Source organism: Pseudophryne corroboree, chromosome 6, assembly GCF_028390025.1.
Source record: "Pseudophryne corroboree isolate aPseCor3 chromosome 6, aPseCor3.hap2, whole genome shotgun sequence".
Lineage (NCBI taxonomy): Eukaryota > Metazoa > Chordata > Amphibia > Anura > Myobatrachidae > Pseudophryne > Pseudophryne corroboree.
Window position 1 is genome coordinate 221,155,082 of NC_086449.1, and position 15,915 is coordinate 221,170,996.

Consider the following 15,915-nt stretch of genomic DNA (forward strand, 5'->3'; position numbering starts at 1 on the left):
CACCTTCATTGTTGTCCTAGTTGATAGGATAACCAGAAGAGTAGCTTTGGGTGGAGTATCATGAGATGAAATGAAAACCAAAAAGTTATGTACCCTCCAGGTTCCGTTCTCAGCAGTCCGGCTGTCGGTACAATGGTGCCACGTAGTGCCACAGGGCACAGCCACGCTCACTGTACACTCAACCTCTTTCCAACACGTCCAGCGGGTGTGAACAAGTCGAGTGGATGTCATTACCTATTCCCTGTGAATGTCACCTTGCGGGCCCGCCTTACAGTTTTATATACGCTGGTATTGAATAATACATTTCTAGTGTGCCACAAAAAAGACAACTCTCATTTCTTCTCCTCTTTATACGCTCATGGGTTACACAGGTTCTGTGGCTGATTAAACCAGGTGACATGCAGACTTGAGGTCAGCCAACCACAGAAACTGTATAATTCGTGAGTTTCCTGGTTTAATGGGATAGTATAGTTAGTATAGCTATCTCTCTCTCTCTCTCTCTATATATATATATATATATATATATATATAGATTCCGTGAATAATAAATCTTGTATTAAAAGGTAGACGTTTCGGCCAGTATATTTCCTGATGTTGCTTTCGATTTTTATTATTATTTTTGTGTCTGTAATATATGCTGTTTGTATGTTTTGACATTTTCAGCTGCAATCTGCCTCGGTTACCTGGCACAGAGGGCTTCCTGTAGCCGGTCCCACATCCAATCCCCTGCAGTTCCGGGCGGCGGGGCCGGTGACACGCACGCTGTGCGTGACCATGGCAACGGTGACGTCAGCGGAAATGGGGGAAGTGTGAGATGATGACCGGAAGAGAGGACCCGGTGTGCGGCGGCGAGGACAGCGCGGCAGTGTACAGGTATTTAAATGTTTGTATGTGTCATGTTAGTTGATTGTATTTGGTACTGAGGACGGAGTGTAAGCTCCGAAACGTCTACCTTTTAATACAAGATTTGTTATTTGCTGACAGTCTCCAGTGCCGTTATTCACGGAATCTATGTTGTTTTTTTATCTGGCACGGAGAGAAGTTGTACCATTTGTCGAGGAGTGCCGGCTGCCATGGATTGTTTATATATATATATATATATATATACACACACACACACACACACACACACACACACACACACATAGCGGTGAATCACCTCCGCAATGGTCCATCACCGCCCCCCGCCCTCCGCCTCTGCCTGTCCATCAGGCAGAGGTGTTTACAGCCAATGTGATCCAATCGACGGAGCGCTGAGAACAGGGATATTGCAGTCGCATCCCTGAATGTGGTTTGACCGCATTCCACTTATAAAAATAGAAAGATATTTACTAGCACTGGTCCACATTTCTTTTTTCTATTTGCTTTCCCCATATGCCTCCCATAGACAGTGTTTCCTATAGGGGTACAATTGTGTGGCATAATGTGAATAAGAGACACTACTGTGCGGTGTAATGTGATACTGTGTGGCATAATTTGAATTAAAAGTACTATTGAGCGGCCACGCCCCTTCCCCATAAGGCCACACCCTTTTTTGATACATCCTCCTTATTTCTTTCAAATATGTGTGTGTGTGTGGGGGGGGGGGGGCACCAGCCCTTACTTTGCCAGGGGCGCTCGGACCCCTAGATGCACCCCTGGCGGTGATTTAATCTAGAAATTCCTGTCACTTATGTTTTCCTTTTACCTATATATTGAGGCACTCTGTACAACATTGCCTTATACTTCATTTTCTACACTTGTCTAATTTTTTTAAACTAGAAACTCATGTATATCCACTTGTAATTGTTGTAGAAAATGTATATGTAAGATAGCTGTAACTCTGTAGCTTTGCTGCTGGTTACTGTGACATCACACCTAGCCTGTGAGATCACTAGCCCGTGACATCACAATGCTTCTTCCTGTAACATTCTATCTACAGCTGCTGACGTTTCCAGTTTCCATGCAGGAAGACAGGTAGGAGGAGGTGAGACCTACATAGCAGGGTATGATGGAGAGGGGTAAGGAAGACAGAGAGCAGTATAGTCAGCTGAAAGGCAAGACAAGATAGACAGAACAGGGAATACAGGTACAAGGACACAATAATAGGAGAAGCGCATAAAGGAACAACATATTTAGGAATAAAAATGTAGTGTTACAGGAATAAAGAGGGCAGTATGGAGGATAAGCACACATACAGGGGATGCAGATAACCTGGGTCTCTATGAGGCAGGATCGTGGCTTTGGGATGAAAAAGTTAATAAAATAGATAAATGGGATATTGATAACTGTAAAAGTACAGGTTGAGTATCCCTTATCCAAAATGCTTGGGACCAGAGGTATTTTGGATATGGGATTTTTCCGTATTTTGGAATAATTGCATACCATAATGAGATATCATGGTGATGGGACCTAAGTCTAAGCACAGAATGCATTTATGTTTCATATACACCTTATACACACAGCCTGAAGGTAATCTTAGCCAATATTTATTATAACTTTGTGCGTTAAACAAAGTGTGTCTACATTCACACAATTAATTTATGTTTCATATACACCTTATACACACAGCCTGAAGGTCATTTAATACAATATTTTTAATAACTTTGTGTATTAAACAAAGTTTCTGTACATTGAGTCATCAGAAAACAAAGGTTTCACTATCTCACTCTCACTCAAAAAAGTCCGTATTTCGGAATATTCCGTATTTCGGATATTTGGATATGGGATACTCAACCTGTATATGTATGTATATGTATATATATATATATATATATATTATATTAATTTTTTTATTCACATTTCTTCAAGTTTACATCTTTATCAATATCCTTTGCCCAAATTTATGATTATATTTTTACATATTTGGGAAAAAGCTAATTTTTGACCTTATATTATTTATATAAATAAATATTTGGATATGGGATACTCAACCTGTATCTTGTTTGGTTTAAGGAAAATTGGGAAACTGGTTGACTCATGGACATTTTATTGTACTTAAACTAGTACTATGCTTAATGATAGTCTTTTGTGTTTTTTAGATTATCTGGCAAAGAGATTTGCAGAGTGTCGGGTGACCGGCAAAGAGATCTGCAAAGTGTCAGTTGAAGACGACGGGAGGGGTCGCAGAGGTAGCAACGACTGGAATATAACATGCAGGAGGTAAGTTACCATACTCTCTCTGCACATGTTACATCTGCCCCACCTGCAGTGCACATGGTTTTGTCCATTAGAGAACAAATTTGCTGCTGCGATCAGGTCTGAATTAGGCCCAGTGTATGATACTAACATTGGCCCTCATTCCGAGTTGATCGGTCGCAAGGCGAATTTAGCAGAGTTACACACGCTAAGCCTACGCCTACTGGGAGTGTATCTTAGTATCCTAAAATTGCGACCGATGTATTCGCATTATTGCGATCACAAACTACTTAGCAGTTTTAGAGTAGCTCCACACTTACTCTGCCTGTGCGATCAGTTCAGTGCTTGTCGTTCCTGGATTGACGTCAGAAACACACCCAGCGTTCACTCAGACACTCCCCCGTTTCTCCGGCCACTCCTGCGTTTTTTTCCGGAAACGGTAGCGTTTTCATCCACACGCCCCTAAAACGCCGTGTTTCCGCCCAGTAACACCCATTTCCTGTCAATCACACTACGATCGCCGGAGCGAAGAAAAAGCCGTGAGTAAAAATCCTATCTTCATAGCAAAGTTACTTGGCGCAGTCGCAGTGCGACTATTGCGCATGCGCACTAAGCGAAATTTCACTGCGATGCGATGAAAAATAACGAGCGATCAACTCGGAATGAGGGCCATGGTCCTAGCACTAGGGAAGATAAAACCTGGAGCAGATAACTTGGGTCTCTATGAGAAAGGATCTTGGGTTTTGGATAAAAAGTCAATAAAATAAATTGCAAATGAATAAAAATGAAAGTACGTAACAAAATGTAGTAGTATAATTATACATAGTATGTCTGACCAGGAAATTCTGGTTATTTAGATCATCATTTGGCAAAGTTCTGGCAAAGTGATTTGCAGAGTGTCGGGTGACCGGCAAAGAGATCTGCAAAGTGTCAGTTGAAGACGACGGGAGGGGTCGCAGAGGAATTAGTGACTGGAGAATAGCATGCAGGAGGTAAGTTACCATACTTGTGTAATTGTGTGTGTGATGGGTGGGGGGTATTGAGAGCACAGTACAAAACATAGGGTCTACGGTGGGGGAGAGCGGACAATACAAAACATGCAGAAGGGGGCAACTTGGTATAGCACATACAGATAGTGTGGGGGCACAATACAAAAACATAGAAATTGTGGCGTACTCTATAGGACATATAGAGGAAGGACATACACTTTTGGGGGATGCGATATGTAGAACATACTATTATACAGAAAAACAGGAAGGGTGGGGAGAGCATGATACAGAACATACAGATCAGGGGAAGAACAATACAGATCGGGGGAGATAGTGATATGGCTGACATTTACAGTATATCAATGAACTGGGGGCAGGTGTACAAAGTCTGGGAGAGTTATAAAGTGGGGAGAGATAAACTAACAACCAATCAGCTCCTAGTTGTCATTTTTCAAACACAGCCTGTAACATGGCAGTTAGGAGCTGATTGGCTGGTACTTTACCTCTCTCCACTTTATCACTCTGCAGGGCTTACTACATCTCCCCCATAGAATAACCAAATGATGAAATGGTACAGAATGATATACATGATGTGAATTGGAGCTGTAACAAGTGACTGTTTCCCTATCTTTACATAAAATAAAGGTGACATAGTCCTTTCCCTAGACTCCTTCTCCTTACCGCTCAGGGGGCCTGATTCAGATGCGGACGCAGAGCTGCTGTTGCACCAAGTGGCTCAATGCTTTTTCACTGTGTATGCGTGTAAGCTGCACTGCACATAAAATGAAATCAAGCTCACATAGAGGATCCCATCGCAAAGTGATTGACAGGAAGTCAGCGTTTGAGGTGGTAACGGGGGTGGCTAACTGTATACCGGCGTGTCAGGTCCGTTCAAACGCCGTTCCATGTGCGTGCATAAATTACCCATTACGACCTGTGTTGCTGCTGGAGAGCCCCTTGTGTCTAGGAGACTGGCTCAGCCTACGACTGCTCAGACTCACAATGCAATTGTGAATGGCAAGATTGCAGCAGCGATCGCTTCAACAACCACAACTGAATCAGGCCCACAATTACACCATTATATTTTACTATTTTATCACATTTAACAACGAAGGGGTCAGTTTAATTAGGTGCGAGTTTGTCTTACAACAGATGCACTTTTCGGTAGCCCCATAGGCTGAATCTAGCCATGAAGGGTGTAAGTTTGGATGCTGTTGAAACGTTGCAGCAATGGTAACTCATACCTAATTGGATTGACCCCTAAATGTTAGCAATTTATAGCTTTTATTATTTACTGAACAAGTTTATTTTCTGAAGGTACCCACTAATTACTATAAGAGAGAACTTATCCCCTCAGTGTGTGTATTGTATAAAAACAATGGGCCCTTTGGGATAATTGTCCTTATTTTAGGTATTTTCCATGTCCTCAGTAGTTAGAGTGGGTGGTCTTCAGCCTGCCGGCTGTCGGGATCCCGGCGGAATCCCGACACCTGGCATACCGACACTTTTGCTCCCTCTTGGGGGTCCACGACCCCCCTCGCGCCACCATGCCTGCAGCGTGGCAAGTGCAGCGAGCCCGCAAGGGGCTCATTTGCACTCACCACGTTGTCTGTATGCCGGCGGTCGGGATCCGAGTGCCGGTATGCTGGTCGCCAGGAGCCCGGCCCCCAGCATACCATACTACACCCTTTAGAGTAACATATTTACATAGAGAGATTTTTCTCTCTACACAACCACACCACTGTTTGCAGTTTGTCTCTCTGCTTGTTCATCCACTAACAATGATTTTCATCTCTTCCTCTTCATCTACACGCAGTGGGTGATCCCTGAATAGCTGCCCTGGGAGGAGAGCTGCGGACACATGCTCCAAATGTTGGGACATATGCATTACCTATTAGGAGATGCGGTAAAGATGCCGGCTGTTGGGTTTACGGCAGTCAGAATACTGACACTGGGATCCCGACACTCTTCAGAATCCCGACGTTGGAACTCTAAATGGGCAAGGATACCGATGCCCGTATCCCCATGATCATAGGTTTAGGGCTGGGCAAGGGGGTTAGGTTTAGGCATCAGGCACGGGGGGGGGGGTTAGGCTGCAGGGGAGGGAGGGTTAGGTTTTTGCATCAGACGGGAGGGTTAGGTTTAGGCATTAGGCGGGGGGGTTAAGTTTAGGCTGCGGCTGGTAGGAGCTTAGGGTTAGGCACCCCCTGTGTTGGTTAGGCTGTTAGGGTTGGGTTTAGGCGGGGGATTAGGTTTAGGCATCAGACGAGGGGGTTAAGTTTAGGCTGTGGGTGGGAGGAGGTTAGGGTTAGGCACCCCTGGGGGTTGGTAAGCTGCGGGGGAGGGAGAGTTAGGTTTAGGCAGCGGGGACGGAGGGGGGGGGGTTAGGCTGCGGAAGAGGGAGGGTTAGGTTTATGCAGCACGGATGGAGGTTAGGATTAGGCACCTCTTCAGGGGAGTTAGGCACTAAGGGGGGAGGTTAGGGTTAGACTGCGGACAGGCAGGGTTAGGGGGTGGGGAGAGGGTTAGGCATCAGGCAGAGGGGTTAGGGTTAGGCTGCAGGTGGGGGGAGGATAGGATTAGGCTGCGGGTAGGGTGGGTTAGGGTTAGGGACCCACGGGGGTGGTTAGGCTGCGGGGGAGGGAGGTTTAGGTTTAGGCATCAGGTGGGGAGATTAGGTTTAGGCACCAGGCTGGGGGTTAGGTTTAGGCTGCAGATGGGGGGAGTATAGGGTTAGGTTGCGGGAGGGGGGAAGTTAGGGTTAGGCTGTGGGGAAGGGAGGGTTAGGTTTAGGCAGCAGGGACGGAGGTTAGGATTATGCACCTCCGCAGGAGGGTTAGGCACAAAGGGGGGTTAGGTTTAGACTGCGGACAGGCAGGGTTAGGGGGGTGGGGAGAGCACTCCTTACACACCCCTGTCGGTCTTTTCTGTACTGGGATCCCGGCATCGGTATGACAACCACCGGGATCCCATGCACTGGGATAGCATACTGACCCCTCTATTAGTACACCTCTTAATGCCCAGAGGGAAGGGCAATCCTGAGGCCATGGTTCCCCAGAGGTTTCCCCCCAAGGGGGTTTTCCTCTCCTGAGTGCTGAAGGATGACTCTTTGTGAGTCCAGAGGTGTAGCTTTTATGCCATAATGAGTACCAATCTCATGCCCGTCCCTGCAATGTATAAGAAGTAAAATAATTGCTAATGCAATCACTTTACTTCTGGGTTTAGACCCCGGCTGCGCTAGTTCACATATGCAATCGTCAGACTGCGTATGTGAGAGCAGACAGTAATGTAGAGGGATCCCAAGGATCCTTCTCCTAGGAATTATTGCATAATGTAGCCCACAGGCTACAAAAGCCATTTAGAAATGGCATTAGCTGCTGGGCCAAGCTCAGAAATTCTCTGCATTCTGGAGCTTGGTGACATTCACAGTTTACCATCTGCCGTAGAAACTTTTGGTGGCTGCCTTTGTAATCACAATGGGAGGAACACAATAGATATCTCAAATATCCATTGCAGTCTCCAATACAATACATACATTCAGGGACTGGTTAATATTTGTGGGCAGCCCCCAAAACCGACTGTTTTTGGAGATGTCTCACAAATATTATTTATTAAATATTCCACTTAATAAACTTTTTATATTTTAACATGAACTAAAAAATGTTTTATGTATTCATTGACTGAGTCTCCCGTCTTTACTGAATACGAATTTCACAGGGTCCGCAAATTATTACTGGTATGACTGTTACTCTACTGTCCTGCTGGTGCTCCTGACCTGCTGTTTAGCAGCCAGACATATATTTTATATACAGTACTCTTGGGGAGATGTATCAAGCCTTGGAGAGAGATAAAGTGCAGATGTCCAAACCACCCAATCATCTTCTGTCACTTATCTAGCACAGTACATGAAATGATACCTGCAGTTAGAAGCTTCATTTGATAAGGGCAAATACTCAACTTTATCTCTCTCCATGGCTTGATACATCACCCGGAAAATATCATGTCCTCCTTTCACTTAATTAACAAGTTAAATTAATTAATTGTCTTGGAAACAGGATAAGAAATTCACACTATAAGATGTTACAAAGGCTTGTCAATACCTCCTGAAACATTTACATTGATTTATCATTCACATTTCTTCCATGCCAGACAGGGACGGATTGGGAACGTAAAGTGGCCCTGGAAATATATGAAAAGTGGCCTCATGTAGGTTGGAGTAAGTCAGCTATAAGCGGGGCCCAACACAAATTGGGCTTAAGCAAACTGTTAGCATTACCCACAGTGGTAGTAAGCAAGGCTAATGCAGCATGGTAGGCAGTCACAGCACCAGCAGTAGGATCGTGTCACAGGAGGTAGAGATCACACCAGTAGCTGAAGCATTGTACTGGTAGGCAGTCACAGCACCAGCAGGAGGATCCTGTCGAAGTAGGTGGAGATCACACCAGTAGGTGGCGCATTGCACTGGTAGGCAGTCACAGCACAAGCAGGAGGATCCTGTCGAAGGAGGTGAAGATCACACCAGTAGGTGGGGCATTGCACTGGTAGGCAGTCACAGCACCAGCAGGAGGATCTTGTCACAGGAGGTGGAGATCACACCAGTAGGTGGGGCATTGCACTGGTAGGCAGTCACAGCACCAGCAGGAGGATCTTGTCACAGGAGGTGGAGATCACACCAGTAGGTGGAGCATTGCACTGGTAGGCAGTCACAGCACCAGCAGGAGGATCTTGTCACAGGAGGTGGAGATCACACCAGTAGGTGGGGCATTGCACTGGTAGGCAGTAACAACAGCACCAGCAGGAGGATTGTGTCACAGAAGGTGGAGATCATACCAGTAGCTGAGGCATTGCACTGGTAGGCAGTCACAGCACCAACAGGAGGATCATGTCACAGGAGGTGGAGATCACACCAGTAGGTGAGGCATTGTACTTGTAGGCAGTCACAGCATCAACAGGAGGATCGTGTCAAAGGAGGTGGAGATCACACCAGTAGGTGAGGCATTGCACTGGTAGGCAGTCACAGCACCAGCAGGAGGATCCTGTCACAGGAGGTGGAGATCACACCAGTAGGTGGAGCACTGCACTGGTAGGCAGTCACAGCACCAGCAGGAGGATCTTGTCACAGGAGGTGTAGATCACACCAGTAGGTGAGGCATTGCACTGGTAGGCAGTAACAACAGCACCAGCAGGAGGATTGTGTCACAGAAGGTGGAGATCATACCAGTAGCTGAGGCATTGCACTGGTATGCAGTCACAGCACCAGCAGGAGGATCATGTCACAGGAGGTGGAGATCACACCAGTAGGCGAGGCATTGTACTTGTTGGCAGTCACAGCATCAACAGGAGGATCGTGTCAAAGGAGGTGGAGATCACACCAGTAGGTGGGGCATTGCACTGGTAGGCAGTCACAGCACCAGCAGGAGGATCTTGTCACAGGAGGTGGAGATCACACCAGTAGGTGGGGCAGTGCACTGGTAGGCAGTCACAGCACCAGCAGGAGGATCTTGTCACAGGAGGTGGAGATCACACCAGTAGGTGGGGCATTGCACTGGTAGGCAGTAACAACAGCACCAGCAGGAGGATTGTGTCACAGAAGGTGGAGATCATACCAGTAGCTGAGGCATTGCACTGGTAGGCAGTCACAGCACCAGCAGGAGGATCATGTCAAAGGAGGTGGAGATCACACCAGTAGGTGAGGCATTGCACTGGTAGGCAATCACAGCACCAGCAGGAGGATCATGTCACAGGAGGTGGAGATCACACCAGTAGGTGAGGCATTGTACTTGTAGGCAGTCACAGCACCAGCAGGAGGATCGTGTCAAAGGAGGTGGAGATCACACCAGTAGGTGGGGCATTGCACTGGTAGGCAGTCACAGCACCAGCAGGAGGATCTTGTCACAGGAGGTGGAGATCACACCAGTCGGTGGAGCATTGCACTGGTAGGCAGTCACAGCACCAGCAGGAGGATCTTGTCACAGGAGGTGGAGATCACACCAGTAGGTGGGGCATTGCACTGGTAGGCAGTAACAACAGCACCAGCAGGAGGATTGTGTCACAGAAGGTGGAGATCATACCAGTAGCTGAGGCATTGCACTGGTAGGCAGTCACAGCACCAGCAGGAGGATCATGTCACAGGAGGTGGAGATCACACCAGTAGGTGAGGCATTGCACTGGTAGGCAGTCACAGCACCAGCAGGAGGATCGTGTTACAGGAGATGGAGATCACACCAGTAGGTGAGGCACTGCACCGGTAGGTAGCCACAGTACCTATGGTAGCTAAGTAGAAAAATAATCTTACAGGTACTGTGTGCGCGCGTGCCGAAAAATGGGTGTGGCCATATGCCACATGGCGCACGGCTAATGAAAATGGAGGTGTGATACACATATGGGGTAGGGGCAGATACACATATGACCCACAGTGCCAGATATACATTGCCTCACAGTGCCAGATACACATTGCCCCACAGTGCCAGATACACAAATGCCCCCACTGTGTCAGATATACATTGCCTCCCAGTGCCAGATACAGAAATGCCCCCCAGTGCCAGATATGCCCCCAGTGCCAGATACACATGCCCCCCAGTGCCAGATATGCCCCCAGTACCAGATACACATGTCCCCCCAGTGCCAGATATGCCTCCAGTGCCAGATACAGAGATGCCCCCACAGTGCCAGATATGCTCCCAGTGCCAGATATGCCCCCAGTGCCAGATACACATGTCCCCGAAGTGCAAGATTTGCCCCTAGTGCCAGATACACATGTCTCCCCAGTGCCAGATATGCCCCCAGTGCCAGAAACACATGTTCCCGCAGTGTCAGATAAGCCCCCAGTGCCAGATACACATGTCCCCCCAGTGCCAGATATGCCCCCAGTGCCAGGTACACATGCCCCCCCCCACTTCACCTGCTGCTCACCGCTGCTGCTGCTGTCCTGTGTGTGAGGGGAGAAGAGTGCAGCTTGCGCCTCTCCCGCCCCTCAGTCTCCGTTGGCGGTGCGGGTGTCTACCTTCAATTCAGCGCCGATCCGGGCCGGCGTTGAATTGAAGGTAAACACTGAGGGACAGGAGAGGCGCACGCTGCGCTCTCCTCCCCTCGCAGATTCGGCGGTGAGCAGCAGTGGAGGGAGGGAGCGGCGGCCCGTCGGCAGTGGGTACGGAGTACCCAAGGCTACCACCCATACCCACCCACTTGCACAACTGAGTACAGCAGCAGCTGCAGCACCAAATATAACTATCCTAATAAGTGTGTATATATATATATATATATATACACTGCCCAAGGCCGCTGAAAAGGGGGGGGCGCCAATGCGAAGGCACACAGTGGCAGCAGGGGGACACGGTGAGCGCATCACAGTCACAGTGAGCGGCGTGGCCCGATAGAGTGGGTACGGCATACCCACAGCAGAATTATTAAGGGTACGTCGGACCCGCCCATTTGCAGGGCTGTATATAACACATGTAACTGTGACAGGGAATGTGGCCTCTCTCAGCTCTGGGCCGTATAGTAGCTACCAGGGGCAGATTGGGATCGTACACCAGCCCGGGAAAATTTATGGAAGCAGCCCTAATGAGGGCGGAGTCTGTTGAGGGGGAGGGGCCTGTCAAGAGGGTGGGGTCATTCCTCAGAGGTCCTGATTCTGAGATAGACACAGTTGGGGCCTCCTTTGCTTTAAGTTATGCTATTGTTTACCTGTGACTGTGGCCCTCATTCTGAGTCGACCGTTCGCTAGCTACTTTTAGCAGCCGTGCAAACGCATTGTCGCCACCCACGGGGGAGTGTATTTTCGCTTTTCAAGTGTGCCATCGCATGTGCAGCCGAGCGACGCGAACACATTTTGTGCAAAACAAGACCAGCCCTATAGTTACTTATCCTGTGCGATGATTCTAGTGACGGAGGTCCCGGAATTGACGTCAGATACCCGCCCTGCAAATGCCTGGACACGCCTGCATTCTCCCAAACACTCCCAGAAAACGGTCAGTTGCCACCCACAAACGCCCTCTTCCTGTCAATCTCCTTGCGATCGGCTGTGCGAATGGTTTCGTTGCTAAAAGCATTGCACAACAACGATGCTCTTTGTACCCGTACGACGCGCGTGTGCATTGTGGTGCATACGCATGTGCAGTTTTGCATTTTTTTTACCTGATCGCAGCGCTGCGAAAATCAGCAGCGAGCGATCAACTCGGAATGACCCCCTTTATGCATATGCTGCTACAATACCCTTCCCTGATGCACATCTGTACGTCTGAATATACAAGGACTGATATGACCACTTCCAGTGTCTACTGACACTGCAGTCATGCCTTTAATCTACTTCTGATTTTACTGATTTTTCATTCTACAAACCCCTTTTTTTAACCTTATATGTTTCAAAGTACAGGGAGGAGGAGCACACACTACATACAGCACAGTACAGGGAGGGAGCACACACTACATACAGCACAGTACAGGGAGGGAGCACACACTACATACAGCACAGTACAGGGAGGGAGCACACACTACATACAGCACAGTATAAGGAGGGAGCACACACTACATACAGCACAGTACAGGGGGGGGGAGCACACACTACATACAGCACAGTATAGGGAGGGAGCACACACTACATACAGCACAGTACAGGGAGGGAGCACACACTACATACAGCACAGTATAAGGAGGGAGCACACACTACATACAGCACAGTACAGGGAGGAGGAGCACACATTACATACAGCACAGTACAGGGAGGAGGAGCACACTGTACATACAGAACAGTACAGGGAGGGAGCACACACTACATACAGCACAGTACAGGGAGGGAGCACACACTACATACAGCACAGTATAGGGAGGGAGCACACACTACATACAGAACAGTACAGGGAGGGGGAGCACACACTACATACAGCACAGTATAGGGAGGGAGCACACACTACATACAGCACAGTACAGGGAGGGAGCACACACTACATACAGCACAGTACAGGGAGGGAGCACACACTACATACAGCACAGTATAGGGAGGGAGCACACACTACATACAGAACAGTACAGGGAGGGGGAGCACACACTACATACAGCACAGTATAGGGAGGGAGCACACACTACATACAGCACAGTACAGGGAGGGAGCACACACTACATACAGCACAGTACAGGGAGGGAGCACACACTACATACAGCACAGTATAGGGAGGGAGCACACACTACATACAGCACAGTACAGGGAGGGAGCACACACTACATACAGCACAGTATAGGGAGGGAGCACACTCTACATACAGCACAGTACAGGGAGGGAGCACACACTACATACAGCACAGTACAGGGAGGGAGCACACACTACATACAGCACAGTACAGGGAGGGTGCACACACTACATACAGCACAGTACAGGGAGGGGGAGCACACACTACATACAGAACAGTACAGGGAGGGAGCACACATTACATACAGCACAGTACAGGGAGGGAGCACACACTACATACAGCACAGTATAGGGAGGGAGCACACACTACATACAGCACAGTACAGGGAGGGAGCACACACTACATACAGCACAGTGCAGGGAGGGAGCACACACTACATACAGCACAGCACAGGGAGGGAGCACACACTACATACAGCACAGTACAGGGAGGGAGCACACACTACATATAGCACAGTACATGGCAGTGAGCACACACTACATACAGCACAGTATAGGGAGGGAGCACACACTACATGCAGCACAGTGCAGGGAGGAGGAGCACACACTACATACAGCACAATATAGGGAGGGAGCACACACTACATACAGCACAGTACAGGGAGGGAGCACACACTACATACAGCACAGTACAGGGAGGGAGCACACACTACATACAGCACAGTACAGGGAGGGGAGCACACACTACATACAGCACAGTATAGGGAGGGAGCACACACTACATACAGCACAGTACAGGGAGGGAGCACACATTACATACAGCACAGTACAGGGAGGGAGCACACACTACATACAGCACAGTATAGGGAGGGAGCACACACTACATACAGCAAAGTACAGGGAGGGAGCACACACTACATCCAGCACAGTACAGGGAGGGAGCACACACTACATCCAGCACAGTACAGGGAGGGAGCACACACTACATACAGCACAGAACAGGGAGGGGAGCACACACTACATACAGCACAGTACAGTGAGGGAGCACACACTACATACAGCACAGTACAGGGAGTAGGAGCACACACTACATACAGCACAGTACAGGGAGGGAGCACACACTACATACAGCACAGTACAGGGAGGGAGCACACACTACATACAGCACAGTACAGGGAGGAGGAGCACACACTACATACAGCACAGTACATGGAGGGGGTAAACACACTACATACAGCACAGTACAGGGAGGGAGCACACAGGACATACAGCACAGTACAGGGAGGGTGCACACACTACATACAGCACAGTACAGGGAAGGAGCACACACTACATACAGCACAGTACAGGGAAGGAGCACACACTACATACAGCACAGTACAGGGAGGGAGCACACACTACATACAGCACAGTACAGGGAGTGGGAGCACACACTACATACAGCACAGTACAGGGAGGGGGAGCACACACTACATACAGCACAGTACAGGGAGGGAGCACACACTACATACAGCACAGTATAGGGAGGGAGCACACACTACATACAGAACATTACAGGGAGGGGGAGCACACACTACATACAGCACAGTATAGGGAGGGAGCACACACTACATACAGCACAGTACAGGGAGGGAGCACACACTACATATAGCACAGTACAGGGAGGGAGCACACACTACATACAGCACAGTACAGGGAGGGAGCACACACTACATACAGCACAGTACAGGGAGGGAGCACACACTACATACAGCACAGTACAGGGAGGGTGCACACACTACATACAGCACAGTACAGGGAGGGGGAGCACACACTACATACAGAACAGTACAGGGAGGGAGCACACATTACATACAGCACAGTACAGGGAGGGAGCACACACTACATCAGTGACGTGCGGTGGGGTGAGGCAGGTAAGGCAGAGCCTTTTCTGTCATACTTACATTTGTACCAGAGTTTTGACTGTATAAAGTATATGAAAAATACAAAGAATATGTTTGAAATATCTTCTTTGTATTATTCTAATCATTTTTATAGCCAAAACTCTGGAGTAAAAAGTCTATGGCAGGTGAGGCAGTGCCTCCCCTGGTTATCTTCTCTGCACATCTCTGATCAAAACTCACCAAATTTCCAGAAGTATATACTGCTGCACCTGTGTATAATGCCCAGATGTACTCTTTGGCTCATATATTGCATGTAAATCTGGCTCTGATGCTAGCCAGTGCCTCCTGAGCTATTTAGCTCACCGCACGTCCCTGCACTACATACAGCACAGTATAGGGAGGGAGCACACACTACATACAGCACAGTACAGGGAGGTAGCACACACTACATACAGCACAGTGCAGGGAGGGAGCACACACTACATACAGCACAGTACAGGGAGGGAGCACACACTACATATAGCACAGTACATGGAGGGAGCACACACTACATACAGCACAGTATAGGGAGGGAGCACACACTACATGCAGCACAGTGCAGGGAGGAGGAGCACACACTACATACAGAACAGTACAGGGAGGGGGAGCACACACTACATACAGCACAGTATAGGGAGGGAGCACACACTACATACAGCACAGTACAGGGAGGGAGCACACACTACATATAGCACAGTACAGGGAGGGAGCACACACTACATACAGCACAGTACAGGGAGGGAGCACACACTACATACAGCAC

The 15,915-nt window shown here is 48.5% G+C and overlaps 1 long non-coding RNA gene across 1 annotated transcript; it reads left to right on the forward strand.

Moving 5' to 3' along the window:
• Positions 1 to 3,024: 3,024 nt before the first annotated feature.
• Positions 3,025 to 6,153, forward strand: LOC134935145 (uncharacterized). The gene is made up of 3 exons (XR_010179934.1): positions 3,025 to 3,141; positions 3,975 to 4,109; positions 5,923 to 6,153. It is a non-coding gene; the product is annotated as an uncharacterized LOC134935145 (long non-coding RNA).
• The last annotated feature ends 9,762 nt before the right edge of the window (positions 6,154 to 15,915 follow it).